The sequence below is a fragment of the Aphis gossypii genome, chromosome 2 (assembly GCF_020184175.1).
Source record: "Aphis gossypii isolate Hap1 chromosome 2, ASM2018417v2, whole genome shotgun sequence".
In the NCBI taxonomy this organism is placed as follows: Eukaryota; Metazoa; Arthropoda; class Insecta; order Hemiptera; family Aphididae; genus Aphis; species Aphis gossypii.
The window spans coordinates 5,991,432-6,009,775 of record NC_065531.1 but is presented as its reverse complement, the minus strand read 5'-3'; the positions used below and the strand labels follow the sequence as shown (position 1 = coordinate 6,009,775).

Here is an 18,344-nt window from a genome sequence, read left to right as displayed (position 1 = left end):
ATCTTAAAAGTGATAAAAATCTACTTTTCAGCTGTGTTTTTTTTAATAAAAAAAAAAAAAAGGAAAAAACATTATTTTCATCTTTACTTTAATAAAAACACAGAATAATCTATAATATCTTAAAATTTTATATAAAACATTATTATCAATTTAAAATGTTTTCCTTTTCTGCAATTTCATTAACCTTTCAAAAATCATATTTAATATTGTAAATGTTAATGACGAATAATATTAATATGATTTAAACTTAAAAGAATATCTTAATGTTTACAAATGTTTTATTCAACCCGATTTTTTTTTATTTTCGATTTAATTTTAGACAAGTTTAACATTAAAATATAATTCAAATTTATTTTGATAAACACCGCAAAAATAACTAAAGTAAAATGTTAATATTATGATAAATTTATATTAATCATGCACTTGTCATTTTTATCAATAGGTACTTATCTATAAGGGCGGTGACAATAGCATTGATATTTTTAATTACATATATATGTTATACGTAATTATTACTTACACTTAATCATAATAATAAATAATAATTAAAAAAACTGACATTTACTAATAGAAAAGTTCAAAAAAATTAATTTATGTATAACATACAACAGTGTTGATTAAATACATTTGTCTTATATCCAATATCCATATAAACACTGTTATTTCCCATATCCCGTAATATTTTTACCTATGTAAATAAAATACGATTTAATATAATAATTAACTTTTTTTTTTTTTTTTTTTTTTTTTTCCTTTTGTATCGAGAGTCAGAGAAGGAACCGCGTTAGCATTACTTCTTCTCTGACTCCCATCGTTTATTGATAACAATTACAACAACAGTTATTAGCGGTGGGACAGTCTCCCACTCACTAATATTACAACAATATTACTAAAAATAAACACAATACTGGGAGAATCTGACTCAATAGTTGGCTTCGACTATAATAGTTGCTTTTATGGTGGCCGGATTCTGCGTCCGGGTTCATCTCCGCACCTCCGCGGCCTGGCGGATCCGCTCCTCTTCTTCCTTGAGCGAGAAGATGCGTTCGACCATCCCGTAGAACAGCCGAAATGATTCCTCCGCGTCCCTTAGTATGGCTGACTTTTCATTTGGGTCTGCTGGAAGCTGGTCAAACGGTGGGCCGCAAATAATGCCTTGGATGTCGGCCGTGCACGGTCTTCGCCCCAGCTGAGTGGACAGAGGGTCACGGAAGGCGCTCCAGTAATAGCACTCAAAGAGAGTATGTTCCACCGTGTCCTCGCCGCCCATACACTGCAAACACATCGGACTGGCAGCCCTGGCTCTCTTATAGAGATATGACTGAAAACAGCCGTGTCCCGTTAGCGCCTGTGACATGTGGAACGACAGGGGCACTAGCGGGACTGTCCTTCCCAGCCAACGCGCGATGGATGGGATGCAGGAACGGGTCCAGGACGCTTTCCTGGTTGCTTCCCATCTCCGTTGCCACTCCTCGACGGTGTAGAATCTTTCTTCTCTCTTCACGGCATGCTTGGACGGCCGGGTCTCGCCAGGCGCAATGTCAGCGAGAAGTCGGGACCGGATCCTGGCCCGTTCCAGTCCGAGTAAGTCAGCGGGAACCGTGGAGGCCAGGACTAAGGAGGCCTCGTCGGAGACGGTGCGGTATGCACGGATAGTTCTAAGCGCTGACGATCTCTGTGGCCGAATCAGGTTCGCTTTGGTCCTGGCCACCGCGGCCACCCTGCTGATCCAGACAGGGGCGGCGTACAGTAACTGGCTGTCGACCACGGAGCTGAGCAGCTTTCTTTTCCACTGGGAAGGGCCACCTATGTTGGGCATGAGCCTAGCCAGCGCTACCGCCGTGCGTGCAGCTTTTTTGGCCACAACATCCACGTGAGCCGCAAAGGTGAGCCTCTTGTCAAGGATCACTCCGAGGTACCTGATTCTGTCAAACAGGACTATTGGGTGTCCTCCGATGGATAGCCTCGGGGGGACATACGCGCGTCTCTTGGACAGGATAACAGCTTCCGTTTTTTGGTGAGCTAACTCCAGGCCGTGGTTCGTCATCCAATCGTCAATTCTCTGTAGGGTGGGGTTGACGAGATCTTCTAGCAACTGACCCGTTAATGCCGTTCCTACAACGGCCAGATCGTCGGCGAAACCTATGAGCTGAACCCCGGGAGGCACGTCCATTTTCAATAAAGCATCATAAGCGACATTCCACAGAGCCGGCCCGAGTACGGATCCCTGTGGAACCCCACACGTGACTGGCCTGGAGGTCATCTCCGCTCCGGTTAGCAGCACTCTGTCAGATAGCCATGATCTGAACATCTCCACCAGGTATTCAGGTGTTTGGATGCCCCTAAGAGCGGCATCAATCACTGGCCATCTCAAGGAGTTAAAGGCATTTTTAACATCGAGGGTCACCAGGATGCACAAATTCTTTTTGACGGGAGTGGCTGCTGCCTGGGCAGCGAGGCTGAGGACTTTGGTAACTGCAGACTCAGTGCTGATGCCCTTGCGGAATCCGAACTGGTTGGGCGCCCTCCTGCTGCCCCCGTGCTCGTCGAGATGCTTCTCTAGGCGTTGGAGCAAGAGCCGTTCGAGGAGCTTGCCCGTCGTGTCCAGCATGCAGATTGGCCTGTAGCTTGACGGGGCGTCAGGAGGCTTGTCCGCGCCTTTCCTGATCAACACTAAGCGAGCCCTTTTCCAACGTGGCGGGAACACCAGAGCACCTAGGCAGTCGTTCATTGAGTTCAGCACTGCTTGAGACTGGTTGGTGACAAGGGCCCTGAGGATCTCGTTCGGGACACCCGAAGGACCGGGAGCCTTCCCTGGAGAGAGCCTACGGGTGGCTCCTCGTAGTTCGTCATTGGTGAACTCAGGCACTGCCCTCTGAAACTCCAGTACGTTGCGTCCTGGGTCAAATGCCTGGAACATGTCATTTACGGCAGCTGAGGGTTCCAAGTTCCAGTCGGTGACGGGGGCTGCAGGGAACAGGGAGTCCGCTATTAGAGCTTCTCTGCCCATAGAGTCCGCTGCTGGGTTGCGGATGCTGAATTTTTTCATGACGAGTCTATATGGTCTACCCCAGGGGTCCGTGTCCACCTGAGAGCAGAGCTCAGCCCAGGACTTGTTCTTCGCCTCGCGTATTGCTATCCTGAGATTTCTTTTGGCTGCAGAATAGCCAAATCTGGCCTCCTGTAAGCCTGGGTGGTTAGTCCGCCTGAGACACGCTTGGTATTGTCTACGAAGGGCCAGTGACGACCTGCGTAGCTCGGCAATATCCTCGTTCCACCAGTACACAGGACGCCTGCCTGCGGGACCAGGTCTAGTTCTCGGCATGCAAGCATCGCAGGCATCGAGAAGAAAGTCTTCCAGTTTATCGGCAGTCGTGAGAGCCTTCTCCACGCTTGATGGTCCCGCTGGAGGCTCGAAACGCGCGGAAGTCAGGTAGAGGCTCAGGGCGTCTCCGTCGAGCTTTTTCACGGTCCAGCCGCGGTTAGCGTTGGAGTGAGGATTCGGTGGAGCCGGCACCTGGGCGGGATTGACTATGCTGAAAAGAACGTAGTTATGGTCGCTCAACGATTCAGCCTCGGACACCCTCCAATCCCTGAGGGCTACGCCCCTGTAGAAAGTGATATCTATAATGGATGTGGCTGCTCCACGTCTGAACGTGGGGGCGATACCCGAGTTTGCGAGAATGAGCCCTAGGCTGGAGGCGAGATCAGAAAGCGCCCGCCCTCTAGGGTTGCTGACCCTGGAGCCCCATTCGACATGCCATGCGTTGAAATCCCCAGCCAGTATGATGGAGGCATTGCCTCTGGCTCTGATTGCGTCGTCGAGATCACTCAGTGAGGTGATGAACTCTTGTATCGTAAGACCAGGGCGGAGGTAGCAGCTGAAGATGGTCAGGTCCTGGAAGGACATCCAGGCGAAGCCGTTTCCGGATCCCCGGTTGTCGTGGCTGAGCTGGGTAAGATGTGATATGCCAATAGCGGCCTTACGGTCGTTGCTGAAGCACCACCTGTCATCCCGACCGTAGTGGGTCGCAGGCTCGGAGATGATGAGAACATCCGTTCCATTTTCGACCGCTTTCTGAACCATGAGTTGTTCCGCTGACCAGTTCGCGTTCAGATTGATTTGGAGAAGCTTATACATTGTGGCCGGTTTTGCCAACTGCCGACTGTCTTCTGGCGGCGCACGCGCCCGAACCTGGCTTGTGGGCAATTTTTGGGAGCCCGGCGGACTCGCATGCCACGCACCGATCGTCTGCTTCCACGCAATCTTTCATAGCGTGTCCGGTGACACCGCACTTCCAGCAGGCACCTGTTCTGTCAGCTGCTTTGCAGTCCCTGGCATTGTGGCCAAACGCGTGGCATCGGAAGCATCTCTCCGGGGAATGGTCCTTGCACGTACACGGCACATGGTCCACCCGATCGGGACTCTGGTGATGAGGACGGCCAAGTGTTTGGGCATCTTAGCTGTGGCAATTTGTTGACCCGAACGGGTGCCCCATATCCTGACGTCGCAGATGACCTCCCTATCAACTTTCGCCGCTGGATCTTCCTGCCCGGGGATGGCGTCACGGAGGGCGTCCAGCACCTCCTGAGCTGTGGCGGCAGCATCGATGTCAAGGACTTCCACTTCGACCTGTAGTCCGAGCTGCTGTACTTTGCCGACGGAGTTTCCGAGCCTGGATGTCATGGCCGAAACGATTTTTTTCGCGGCAGAGGTGGAGCTCGCACCCTTCGGGAGTTCGAGAAGGAGACAACCGTCCCGCGTCTGCCTCATTGTGACGTTGGTCCCGATGTCTTCTCTGGATAGGCCACAGTTGCGGACCGCTTGGATTGTGTCCCGGTAGTTCTTGCCCTCAGCGTTCCTGACGAGAATAGCTGGTGCCTTATTTGAAAACCCTGACGGCTGCGACCGGCGGGCGGCAGGGGGACAGTCCGCCGCAGTCGTCGTGGTTTTCGCTTGCCTAGAGCGCCTTCCGACAACCTTAGACCAATCCTCGGCGTCTGTCTCCATGGCGGTGTCGGCCTCGGTCTCTGGAGGGAACTGGGCGGCAGGGGCTTTCGGAGTCGGCTTACGTCGGCTGGTGGCGGCCGTTCTCGAAGCTTGGCTATCCCAAAACCCTGGGGTAAGTTCCATATCTGTGGAGGCGTCGGCTGTGGTCTTCCCGCTGGAGACGCAAGCCGAAGGTTTCAGTAAGCCCACGACGTCACCATTCTTCTCGAGAAGCGAGTCAACCGTCGTAAAAGCGTCCGCGGTACGGGTCAGAAGAAGCTCAATGTGGGCCCGCAGGGCCTCGTCCACGCTTCTATCCATCACTAGCTTCGCGCTGGATACAACACCCATCATGATGGACCTAGCTTTGTTAAGCTTCTCCCTCAGATTGGCACCCCAATCTTGTCCATTGGAATTCTTCGGACCGGGACTATCCTGGAGGGGATCTGCCACCTTAAGTTTCTTGACGGTCGGCCCGACACTGACGACCGAGGTTTTTACGGACGCTTCCTCCAGGAGCAGGACTGGCCGGCTGTTAGTCGACGCGAGGGACTGGTGGGTCTGATCCATTTGACTGCTTTGGTCTGACATGTTGTCACCAGGGGCTGGGCCCCAGGTGCCTGGCGTGGTAGTTGACTGCTCTTCCAGTTGGTTGCTGCTCCGGTCCGGCTTGCTGTAAGACTGACGTTCGGAGAGCAGCTCACTTGGTTATATAGGGATCCGCGGCGTTACTGCGCTTGCGCAGACGGAAACGTTGCGGTTGGCTGCTAGGCGTGTCCGAGCACACGTGACTTGCTGTGGTTGGCCGGTGGGCGTGGCTTATCTGCGCGTGATCGTTATCGGTTATCGTTGGGCGTGGTAGCTTCTACGGGCACGTGATTGGCTGGGTGGGCGTGTCTAGATTGCGCGAACGCACACGGGGACAGGGTTAGCTGCGATAACGGAGCGACCTGCTGCGGTGTACGTCCGTACTGATCAGCGTACACGACTCGACTGGATATAATAATTAACTAATACGTTTTATATATTACAAAAGTAAAAGCGTAATTTTTGATGTAGTTAATATCTATAAATAAATATTTACTTATATATTAATAAGTATAAAATTGTATAAAACTACATCCTAATTACGAATGTACATATGTTAAAATTATACGATTCGTTACGAAACTTACAATATAATATGAAAACCTTTTATACTAAACTAGATCTCTAATTAATATTCAGGTTAGGATATTTATTTTTGTATTAGAAAACCACATGGTTCAGCTGTAAATAATTAATTATTTAATAAATAGCTAAATAATTGTTGGAAATAAAAATAATACTGATTCACGCTCGCTTTATAAATTTTTTCTCCATCTATATATATATTTTTAACACAGTTAAGAACAATCTAACAATTAATTACATTTTAGTTAACTATTAAGATACCCAATCGTTATGTAATTAGTTGACTAATCAAGTTTTTTTTAATATTTTTTAATTACAAAAGAACTTCTTTATAACGAAATCACTTGAGACCAACTGTTTTTTCAGTTCTCTTTATAACAAGTTTTTGTAATAAAAAGAACAAAATATAGTTTAAATGGAACTGTATTTATTTTCCATTTTAAAATATCCGTCTTACGGTGTTCTGTTCTAAGGAAGTTTAACTGTGTATGTAATATCTCTTAAAGCTCAATATATGCACCATGATAAATAAGGGGACATACTACACAATACGTAAAATGTAAAATGTGTTAGATAAATATATATTCACGATTTATAATATTTTTATAATTTACTATAAAGGTGTCAAAAACAAAAAAAAATGAATTATTTTTTATTTACTTATAAACTTACAATCTAATATTACATACGTTTTCATTTTTATACAGGTCACGTAAACTAAATTGTTACTAAGTCTAAAGAATTAAAAATTTAAAAAGATATGTTTGAAAAAAAAATTATTTTATATAATATTTTATAAAATATAAATACTATCTATTATATAAAATTAATTTTTTATAAATACTAGTTTAGCAATAGAAAAGAAATTATTTTAAAAAATGGCTGTTAGGTATCATATATTGAAATCTAAAAATAATTTTAATTAAAACATCAAGGTGGGTTTACCAAATCTAAGAGGGTTTGCGAGCATAGTTAGTAGAATTCAAAGTTTTCTATTACACCTAATACATTTAATTATTTAATTAATGTATAATCGAAATTTCAACATAAATTTAAATTAATTTACTTAAAATATAGTATCAAAAATATATTAACAAAAATATATTGTTATTTATTTATTTGTATATAATTTTCTACCCATTAAAATTGTTAATAACATACGAGTATTAGCATATAATTATAGATAATAACTATTTTACTGAATATCCCAACGTAAAAGCGATATATTATATGGGATGATTCTAAGTAATGAAAATTTTACAAGAACATAATTTAAACATTATAATCTATAAAAATCTACTAGAAATATATTTATAATTTCGAATTTAAATTACCCCTTATACTTTACAACTAAAGTGTATTTAGTAAATACTTTTTACATAGGCATCTAAGTAGTTAATTTGTTTATATCAACAAAATAACATCATTTACTTTTTACTTACCTAATACATAGGTATATAGTATGTATGTTTATAGATTGTAGAAGCAATATCCAGATACAATCCTTTTTAAGATAAAAATAGGTTGATATGAGACCCATTTTACATTTATATTTCAAAATATTTTTCTCATTAGTCTGAGTGACAAAAAAGTAAATTGAAAATGTTAAAAAGAATGACACTTTACGAACATTCTTGCAAAAAGCGTGTCTCCATTTATATGTTTTTTATGTTGATTTGAGTTACAAAATATAAGTTCTATAAAAAGTAATATAATATTAAAATATAGATTTAAAGTTTAAATATGTGTTTCTTATGTTATCCAATTATTCATTAAGTAAAATGAAAAGTTCTCACTTTAAGCCATATTCGTGAGACGTAACTGAGTATGTAAGTAATAATGTAGTAGTCTAAAATGATTGACCAATAAAGTTATTTATTTTCAGAAAATTAGTTTTAACGTAATATTGAATCTTAGAATAGAAAATTTTAAAATACTGCCTAGTAATAAAAACTCGTAATAAGTACTGAATTAGATGAAATAATATAGGTATTTCTGGAATTACTAAAAAGAATATTATTAGAATTTAGTTTATGCACTTTATATACTTAGTATTAATTTTTATTGTATAGTTTGTGTTTTATATTTATAAGTTATAACAAAGAAAAAAACGTATTTGTTAAATTTAAGTACTGATCATCATGAAAAAAGAGTTTATTCTATAAAGTAAATATCATGTCAGTCACTCAAGCTATTTGATCGATTGACTTACTATACTTTAATATGGATTGGCAAAAGTCAGCCAAAAGTCGTTAATTAGTAAACATTAATAATACTTGGATAATAGAAATATAACTATACGGAAAATGATTAGGCATAGTTAATTAAAAAATATTTAAAAAAAGTAAAACATTAAAATATAAAAATTAATAAAATCGTATCAATGAAATAAAAAAAACAAATATAATATAATACTAGTATTATAGTGATGTAATGATCTATGTTAGACGTAACTTTTCATTTTACGCTAAAAACACTATATTATAATTGAGTATTAAATATTAGATTATCGTTTGTAAATGAATACGACATGACAATTTTATTAATAATTGCCATTAATAAATTAGGTTTTAAATATTAGGTATAACAGTCAGAAATCAATACTCCATATGATATGATTTTAATTCTATATAAAATTACAGCTCTGTATAGATATGTAAATAAAATGGTAAACCACATTTTTAAACTGAAATAAAATATGAAAAAATTAATTTATTCAAAATTTGTTATATAAAGATGATTTATTGATAATACGTATTATGATGTATTAATGTGGTTATGTATTCATCTACGTATTAGTCATATATTATTATAATATAATTAATATTCAAAATATAAATTGAATATTTAACTGTATATCATAGATTGTAAAACGACACTGAAGCCAGTACAGATAATACACTAATTAATAAGAACATTTTTTTAGTTAATATTTGAATTTTTTAAAAAAAAATACTTTCTAACTTATTCGAATAAGATACTGATATATTGATATATATTATATACATTATGCATATTAAAAACAACAAAATACCTAGGTTATTAAATTTGTTCTCACGTTATACGTTATTTTTCAAAAAGAAAAAATAGCAAGCGTGAACGACAAGAATAATATTATAATACTATAAATTCTATGGTATAAAAATACATGATACTATTTTACCAGTGTACATTAGTATTTCACCGCTATCTCCGTTAGTATTTAATTTCTCATGCTTTGTTTAAAATTATTATCTCCTGTAAATGCTACTTATCAACTAACTACACAACTTGATATAATAAACTTCTGTAGTTCTGTGAACTTTTTTTTTGTGCAATAATGATATAATACTGTAATAAGTACTAAGTTGAAATTATTAAAATATATAATATTATGTAAACAACAAAAATATGTTTCATCGCTCCTAAACACTAATTACTTACATAATTCGTCGACTTTATTATCTTAAATTTAGTTGAACTATTTTATTTTTTTAGATTATCTTAATTTGATTAATACATCTCGTTGAACGATATTTAAAATTAACCTTGAGGATTGAAATAATAAAACAACTAAAAATAAATATATACATATCATACATAATTATAAACTGACAAAAAGAGCGACGGTTTACATAATCTTCATAATTATGTATCAATATTTGTAAAATAAATATTACATTGTTTTTATAAATCTACTTTAACTTTTTTGTTTTATCAAATAAATTATAAATTATGAATCGTTAAATCTTGTAAAATAGTGATTGTAGTAGATAGTAGAGTATTAGAACTGTAATGTTATTATCAATTTTACGAAATCTTAAAACTAGTATGAACCAATACACTTTCAAATGATTTAGCTTGTCGATGAGCTATATTAATTCTTAATCCTCATCTACTCTTGAATTATTTAACACAATTTTCACATTTACTATACAGAAATACAAATGGAAAAATAAATTATGGCAATCAACGCCACAAATAAAAGAGTTATAAACCTAACTGTATAAATATTAATTGCAATTAGTGACTAAAAGCTAAAATAAATATTATCATTATAACTTCTTGAATTAATTTTATTGGTTCATATTTTTAACTATAGGTAATAACTCTATACATACCTATAATTATAATATTTCATGTTTAAATAGCACGTTTATCATTTCAGTAATTCTAGTAATTTCCGTGTGATTAAAATTTAGCAACATAATATACACCTTTAGTGCAGGTATTAGATGAATAACTTAACATTCAAACTTAAGTTAGTTTAAATTTCAACATCAACTTACTTAGAGAATACGAATAATCAAAGGGAAACAATAAAGAGCTAAAAATGTATTGTAATTCCTTGTGAGTTATCTGTAACTTATCATTGCAAAAACAGCCTTTTTTTAATTTTAATTTTAACGATTAAAAATTATGAAAAAATCTGCAGAGAACATGTTTACAAAAGAAACAATTTTAATCATAAAACGAAAAATCTTTATATTATTTACAACGGAAAAATTTTCAACCTTTATGCTTTTAAATAAATGTGTTTTAAAATCGTTATGAATTTTTCGAGTGCAAATACATAAAAAAAAACCTTTTGAGAGTAAATACTGAACAGTTAATAAATAGAAACACAATTATATTATGTAGGTACGTAATAGATACCTATCTACATAAAATAAATTATGAGATCAACAATGCATTTATTATAAATACAATGAAATCAAACGTTTTCAATGAACAGTTTTTTTCTGACTTTTTAATTTTAATCCACTCATCGTTGAGATAACACAACAGTATTGTTTTATTACACTTGGAATCATTGTACTAATTTATTATGATGTATTATATTAAAAAATATTTGTACATATTACACGCACACGAAGATAGCGCGCGATTACAATGTGGCCGAGGATGAAAAAAACGAAACCAACAAGTCTCGAAACGAATAAACAAGTGTGTATAGGTATATACATGTAAAAATTACACGCGTAGATTTGCACACGTGTATCGTGCCTGCTACGGCGGATGGCCGACGGTCGGGTTTAAGGACGACGTATGAATGAACGCACAGTAAAAAAAAAAAAATAATAATAAATAAATAAATACCAAACCGAACGAAAAGTGAACGGCTTACCTGCAACAGTGGCGGTGGTAAGTGCGTCTCACGTGAATCTCTGTGACGGAGTGGGAGCGTACGGCAGTGGCGAGCAGTGGTGGCTGTAGCGGCGACGGCGCTGCTGACGAAGGTAAACGATGACTACGACGACGACGACGACGACGACGACCAAATGATGATGATGATAATAACAATAATATTTAATACGATAAAATTCACGAATTACACGGTAGAAACGAATAATACGACGGTACGATGACAGTAAAAATAATAAAATCGCAAACCGCCGGCGAGACGGGGGTGGGGGGGAGACGAGTTGAATTATCGCCTATACTACGATTGCCGTTCCAACAATGTTTTATTAACAATATAATATAATAATATTATATATAATATAAATGTTAATAATAAATAAATACCGAAAGAGAGGCGCTATATAGCTGGCGCGCGTCTACTTATGATATCAATCTATTTATTTCGCTCGTTACGTGACTCGAATGCGACGACTAACGTACGGAGTCGATCAGTTATCGGCGGCGGCGGCGGCACACGGCGCGAATATACACGCGCGCACACACACACGCGCGGACGCGGACACACTCACACACACGCGCTAGCCGGGAGCAAGTATTATACGGCAACACTCTTTTACGCGCTCGGAGAGAGAGAGACTCGACGGCGACGCGCCACGACGATTGTCCTTACCGTCGCGCGGGCGAATATTGTGTCGCGTTGTGGCGGTGAGCAATCGCGCCGGCGACAGGTGGTCCGCGCGCGCCGCGAGAGAAATGCCGCCGCCGCCGCCGCCGTCGCGCCGCCTGTCATGCGCTCGACGAAACACTGCGGTGTAAGTTGTAGTACATAATAATAATAACAGACTAATATTATATTATTATTATTACGGCCGCAGCCACCGCGCTCTTCGTCGTAATATTATAATATATTATGAATTTATCGTTATTATACATTCACGTCGTTTTCGGCCCCCCCGTCGACGGGAAAGCGAACTCGATTTTACAAAATCGTATGAAAACAGACAAAATTACGTGGATTATAGCTAAATTGCGAAATCCGAATGTTATTGTCCTTTATCACGTTATACCGCATTGTATACGGTATATAATATATATGTAATAATAATAAAATATAATATTTATATTACGTACACGGCCACGATTGAATCGCGGGGCGGTTAAGGTTAATATTGTTTGAACCAAATTCCTAAAATCAAGTATCGTTGGAACGAGTACGTGAATAATTTATACATAATATTATGTACGATTTAGGTGAAATTTATTTATAAACGCCTAATAATCATATGTTTAATTTAATGGTTTGAAATTTAGGTAAGTTGATAATATAGCCGTATATACAATATACATATATAATATATCGTTTTAGCAAAATTTATATGGATACCTGCCGGCTGCCATATCTACTATATTATTTTCTCCATTTTTATGCACTTTGGGGTTAGAACTAGTGTTTGAATAGTGCACCAAAAGCCTAGGAACCTTCTAATAACGAATTAAAATGTAATATTATGTTGATTTTATATAATAATGTAATCAATTAATTTTAAATACATTTTAGATTTTGAGCGCAGTAATGAATATATTTATTATAAAATGGTATATTATTATTTATTTTTATGCGTTTACATGGTTTACAGAAGAAAAAAATTTAATTTTCATCATCAATGCATTTTCTATAATAATTAAAAAAAAAAAAAACAACAAAATATTTAAGAAAAAACGAACATTTTTACACAAAACCAGTTTTTGAGAAATTATTCTTATAATCCAAATACAAATAAACTTAAAAACTTGAATTATTAACCAAATGTTTCTATTAACATTTTCTAAATATTTTGATTCTTTTCAATCTATTTATAAACACGTGCAATTTTAGATATTTTTAAACAAAAATCTATAAATGACAAAAATCACAGTGTCAAAAAGCTTGACATTTTAAGCCCTGGTTTCCTGTTTAGTTTTAAATAAAGATAGTTATAAATATTAAAGATAAAGATGCAATTTATTTCTGTATCCGTTTTATGTAAAAATGATAACAATATTTGTCCAAAATCAGAAAAATTTGAAAATTAAAATGTTAAATATATTTTATAACTAGTGCTTAAAAACGAGTGAGTAAGTAGTTTACCATGAAATCAAAAAAATCAGTTCTGGCATACTCATTCGACATTCTGGCATTGATACCGGTTCAACTGTGGCGAAATGTCTCATGAGGATGCGAAAAATTGGTGAGTTCTCTCACTGGACAGAGTATATTCATAACCTAAACTTGTGAGTAGCAATACACAAAGTAAGCGACGAAACGAGACTCATTTGACAAATTATTAGTAGCAGGACGACAATTGATTATTATTAAATATTATTGTACAATTAGTTAAATAATCAAAAAGAGTTATATACAGTAGAACTCCATGATAAAACAGAATAGATGTAAAATGATACATGCGTCTAGGATAAATACACCTTTGTATATGATATTAATAAAATATAAATACGTATAGGTATAGGTATAATATTATGTATATTGTATATTATAGTGTAGGGCCGTATCATAAATTTAATCAAATATACATGTTGCATTCAACGTCATGCATGTCTTAATAAATCCGTAATAAATGTTATAATAGTAATTTAATAATGTGATTGAATATCCAATACAAATATGAATATCCACCAGTAGCTAAAGGGGATTTCAAATTTAATGACCAAAAATACTTACTTCAATAAATTATTCTTATTTCCTGCAGTTATGGATAGCTAATTTTCAGAAAGACGAGGGAATTTGTGGAATTCATAAAACAACTGCAGGAAAAAATTATAGTTTGCATCTCATAAGAATAAAATAATAATGGTGTATTTTATTTCAATATTAAACTTAAATATCCATTAAACTGTTTAAAAATATGTATTAAAAAAAAAAAATTAGATTTTAATTTCGATGTGTTGATATGTATATTATATTCAGGCTACTCTATTCTGGTGGAATTGATGGGTCCCTTTACAATTCTCTGATTTTTAATTATATTAATAAATAAAAAAAAAAAATTAAACAAATATTCGGTATTTACAATTCGTTAATAAGAGATATTCCTTTGATAATAGAGACAAAATTATTGTGTAATTTAGTAACTGTAAATATGTATACACCTTGGCTAAAATAAATATATTATCAGTACTATTGTTGATACTAAATAACAATTTAATCCAACAGTTCTTTTATAACTGTCAATAATAATAAAATTGATGAAATAAATCAGCTTTTTTTAATTGTTTAATATTTAAAATAGTTCAATCTCGCTGTTAAATATAAATATAAGTAAAAGGATATGACGAAAATGGTAGATCTCAAAGAAAGATAATAATTATCAAACGATGTAATTGTATTACAAATGTCTGGAATATATCAAAATCTTGATTAAAATTTTCAAGGCACTATGACAAACTTTAAAAACTATCACATCTGGATATAAGAAGTCAAAAATATATAGCCACGCCTAAAAATACACAATTTTCGCAACTTGAGGAAAAATGTGTTATTTTTACTACACGGCATTTACGGTGGTTACCATACATTAACTTTGCCGATGTAACAATTATAAATATAAATATGTTACATGACACCTATGTATACAATACTAACTCTACTTTACGTAAAACGTACGATTAACTGTTGGCCGATACATTAATATTAACACAAACATAATTTGTAAGGTCTATGCTCAATGCACACCATGTATAAGTAAATTAATTCACTGTGCACCTTAGACGACCTCAATACACTACTTATCTTAAATTTAACAAATCGTTCCCCCGGTGTCGTTACACCGGTTTAAAGTATAACATTCGGCTGTCCCATTATTAAAGTTTTTCAGGATGGCAAATTATCCCAGAATCAAAATGCAATAATTTTTAATAACATAAGTCATTACGTCTTATACTTAACATTTCCAGTGGATACTGTTTTTATAAATGATAAAAAATTGATTACTTGATTGATTGATAAACTATATTTTAAAATTATTTTTTCAACATGATAATCACAATAACCGAATAATATTTTCACATTCCCAAACGAAATTGTTCTTATAATCATCGCTAATTGATTATTTTAGTGGTTACTATTTTTATTTACAGATTGTTGGCCATCGAATGTAGTATTTCAGAGAAAAAAAAATTAAAACTTAAAAGCCTTAAAGCCCGATTCACACTAGTACGATACGACTCGAGTACACGACACGACACGACAAAATATAGTAAACATAAGACCTATGTAATGGGGTAGTTTACATCTGTACATCTGTATGGACCGACCACGACAGACACGGATCGTATCAATAAAACATACTAGCCAAGAATGTTTTGTCGTATCGCTGCCAATCCTTGTTTCTTTATGTCTGTCGGTACAATGTGAATAAAAAAAACAATATCTATCCGATAATATTCTTCGATTTATGTCAATTTATTTTTGGATGCCACAGCGACGACAACATACATTCAACATTATTTATAAAATTTTATTAAAAAAAAACTGTGCATTTGCTGCTTATTGAGCTAATTAGACAGAGAAAATATTTATATAACATGAGTAAAAAAATGTATAGTGGTTTTTAACTAAAAGAAAATTTATGGAGAGAAATTTCAAATACATTACAAAAACTAGGTAAAAAAATAATTTTTAATGATAATAAGTAAAGTTCGGAAGTTATTGCATTTGCATTTTATATTTTAGCTAATAAATTTATTATTAAGTAAGCTTGAAATAATTAATTTCACAATACTACGAAAAAAAATTCAAAAGTTTATAGTGCATATTTTTGCATATTGATTTTTTTATAGTTTTAAGAGTATATTATTCAATTTTACTAATTTTTATAGTATATTTTATGATTAATGATATATTTTAAAACAATTTGAAAATTTGACAATAAAAAAAAACTTTATGATGTATATTTATTTTGAGAATTTTCAATAAGTATAATTTTATTTTCATATCTAAAATTTGAAAATTTAATACATAGTTCCGCATAAGCTATTTATATATTAATAGAAAAATATCTAAAATACATAGGCACCATTTTCTTTTTATAAGCTTTAAGAGTTCAATTTTTTTTCGAAAGTCATTAAAATTCAGAAAACTTGCAGTAAATCGTTTGTAGTTAAAAAATTGTAAAAATTATTCATTTATATCTGATACCTACTTGAAAATTTTATATAAGATTCCCTATAATTTGTTTTTATGATTGATCACAAGAGTGGTAAGAATTTTTCTACGACAATTATACAAATATTAAAATATGTTTGTCATAATAATTTTAGTAAAATAAAATAGGCAAAACTACACTATAGCTGTGTGTCATATGAATATTTTATTGAAAATTTTAATATTATGGTAACAAATAACAATAATAATCAACAAAGCATTTGTATGACCTTTTTTTCATTTTTCTTTCAGATTCTAAACACTATTTAAAATTATTTTCTGAGTATTTCAGTAGAAATAATTTAATATGTACTTTTCGAACACAATTACTCTTTTTTTCTATTGTAAATATTAATTGTACTTTATGATCCATAACTAAGGTTCTATTATATGACACAAAACATTAAAATACCTATGTAAAAAATACATCAAACAATATAACAAGTGACCCTCTAAGAAAACAAAAAATAATAACTGAAAAAAATATGATTTTTCACAATTTTAGTATGCCCGGAAATATTCCTTCCTGAGAAAGTTCCCAGAAATTTACGAGAGTGCCAACCCTTACGGCTAAAGTTTACAATATTTGTATATTTATAATGTTAGTAGTTAGTAAACGTATACTACTATATGTATAAACTATTTTTAATTATCAACTTCTTATAAAATGTTAACTAATAAAAGTTTAATTTTGATCATAAACCTAACACTACATTTTTATTTATTTCCGTCAATTGAAACCTACAACTAAAATGTTTAGTAGGTACCTATAATATGAATATTAAGTTACGAATGGTATGCTTTTTTTATCCTTGGGAATGTGCTAACACTTAAAACTATTCAAAATATTCATTTCACATTTTATCAATCAGTTTACCAATATGACCTCTTGGTTTTAAGTGGAACTAAACATAATATTTTCAAAAGTCTGGAAATAAATCAAAATACTGTTTTAAAATCATTTTAAATAAAAATACGCTAGAAATTTCAACAAAAAATAATTATACGCTTTCGGACGTTCTACCGTAAACGATTGTACAAAAAAATTGCAACAGTATTCATGGTTAAAAAAATAACCAATTAGACTTTATACAAATGTAAGAGAATGTAAAACTAATGATATTCCCATGAAATATATCAAACATATTTTAGAAAAGCTTTCGTTGATTATCTTTGTCCAAACTATTTTAATCAAATGCCAACTGTTGACAAGAAAAATATTAAACATGAGATATTAAAGTTAAATAACAAAAAAATAGTTTATAAGTGGCTTTTCTCAGAATTACTCAATTCAAAATAAAGTCTGTATTAAATGTTAACTATATTTTTTTTTCTTTAGATACTGTCTGCACTATGCTTTTAAGTATTTGTATATAATTTTTTTAATATTACATATATTCATATATAAGTATCATATTTCATATAAAATTTAAATTAATGTTAGCTTTGTACTCCATCACAAGTTCGAGTATATAAGATAAACATATACTTAATTATATGTACCTACCTATTTTTATTTATATATATATATATTAAGATTTAATTACTGTTATAATCGCTATAAGATATTTAATATATTAGTATATTTCAGATATCCTACAATAAAACATACGAGTATATAATACTAAACAAAAAGTAAAATATCCGTAGAAAATAATTTCTTTCTTAAATCAATAGATAAAGAGGACAAAATAAAATGAATATTGTAGTAGAATACTAGTCGATACACCTCCCAATCCATCCCTGATTTTAATATTAAATATATATCAACATACGCCCGGTTCTGCAAACCGTAAATTAGTTAAGTTACACATAAGTCAAAAATAAAAAACAAGAAGTGCGCTTTCTTCATCGTGA

General features: G+C 34.3%; 1 protein-coding gene across 2 annotated transcripts in view; it reads right to left on the bottom strand.

The window, feature by feature from the left end:
- LOC114129527 (adenylate cyclase type 5) overlaps window positions 1-11,983 on the bottom strand; it is a 178,608-nt gene extending 166,625 nt beyond the window's left edge. For both annotated transcript variants that reach the window (XM_050199940.1, XM_050199946.1), the window contains exon 1: window positions 11,271-11,983. The gene's annotated coding sequence lies outside the window, so the exon portion shown is untranslated. The remainder of the gene's footprint in view (window positions 1-11,270) is intronic.
- Between the last annotated feature and the right edge of the window lie 6,361 nt (window positions 11,984-18,344).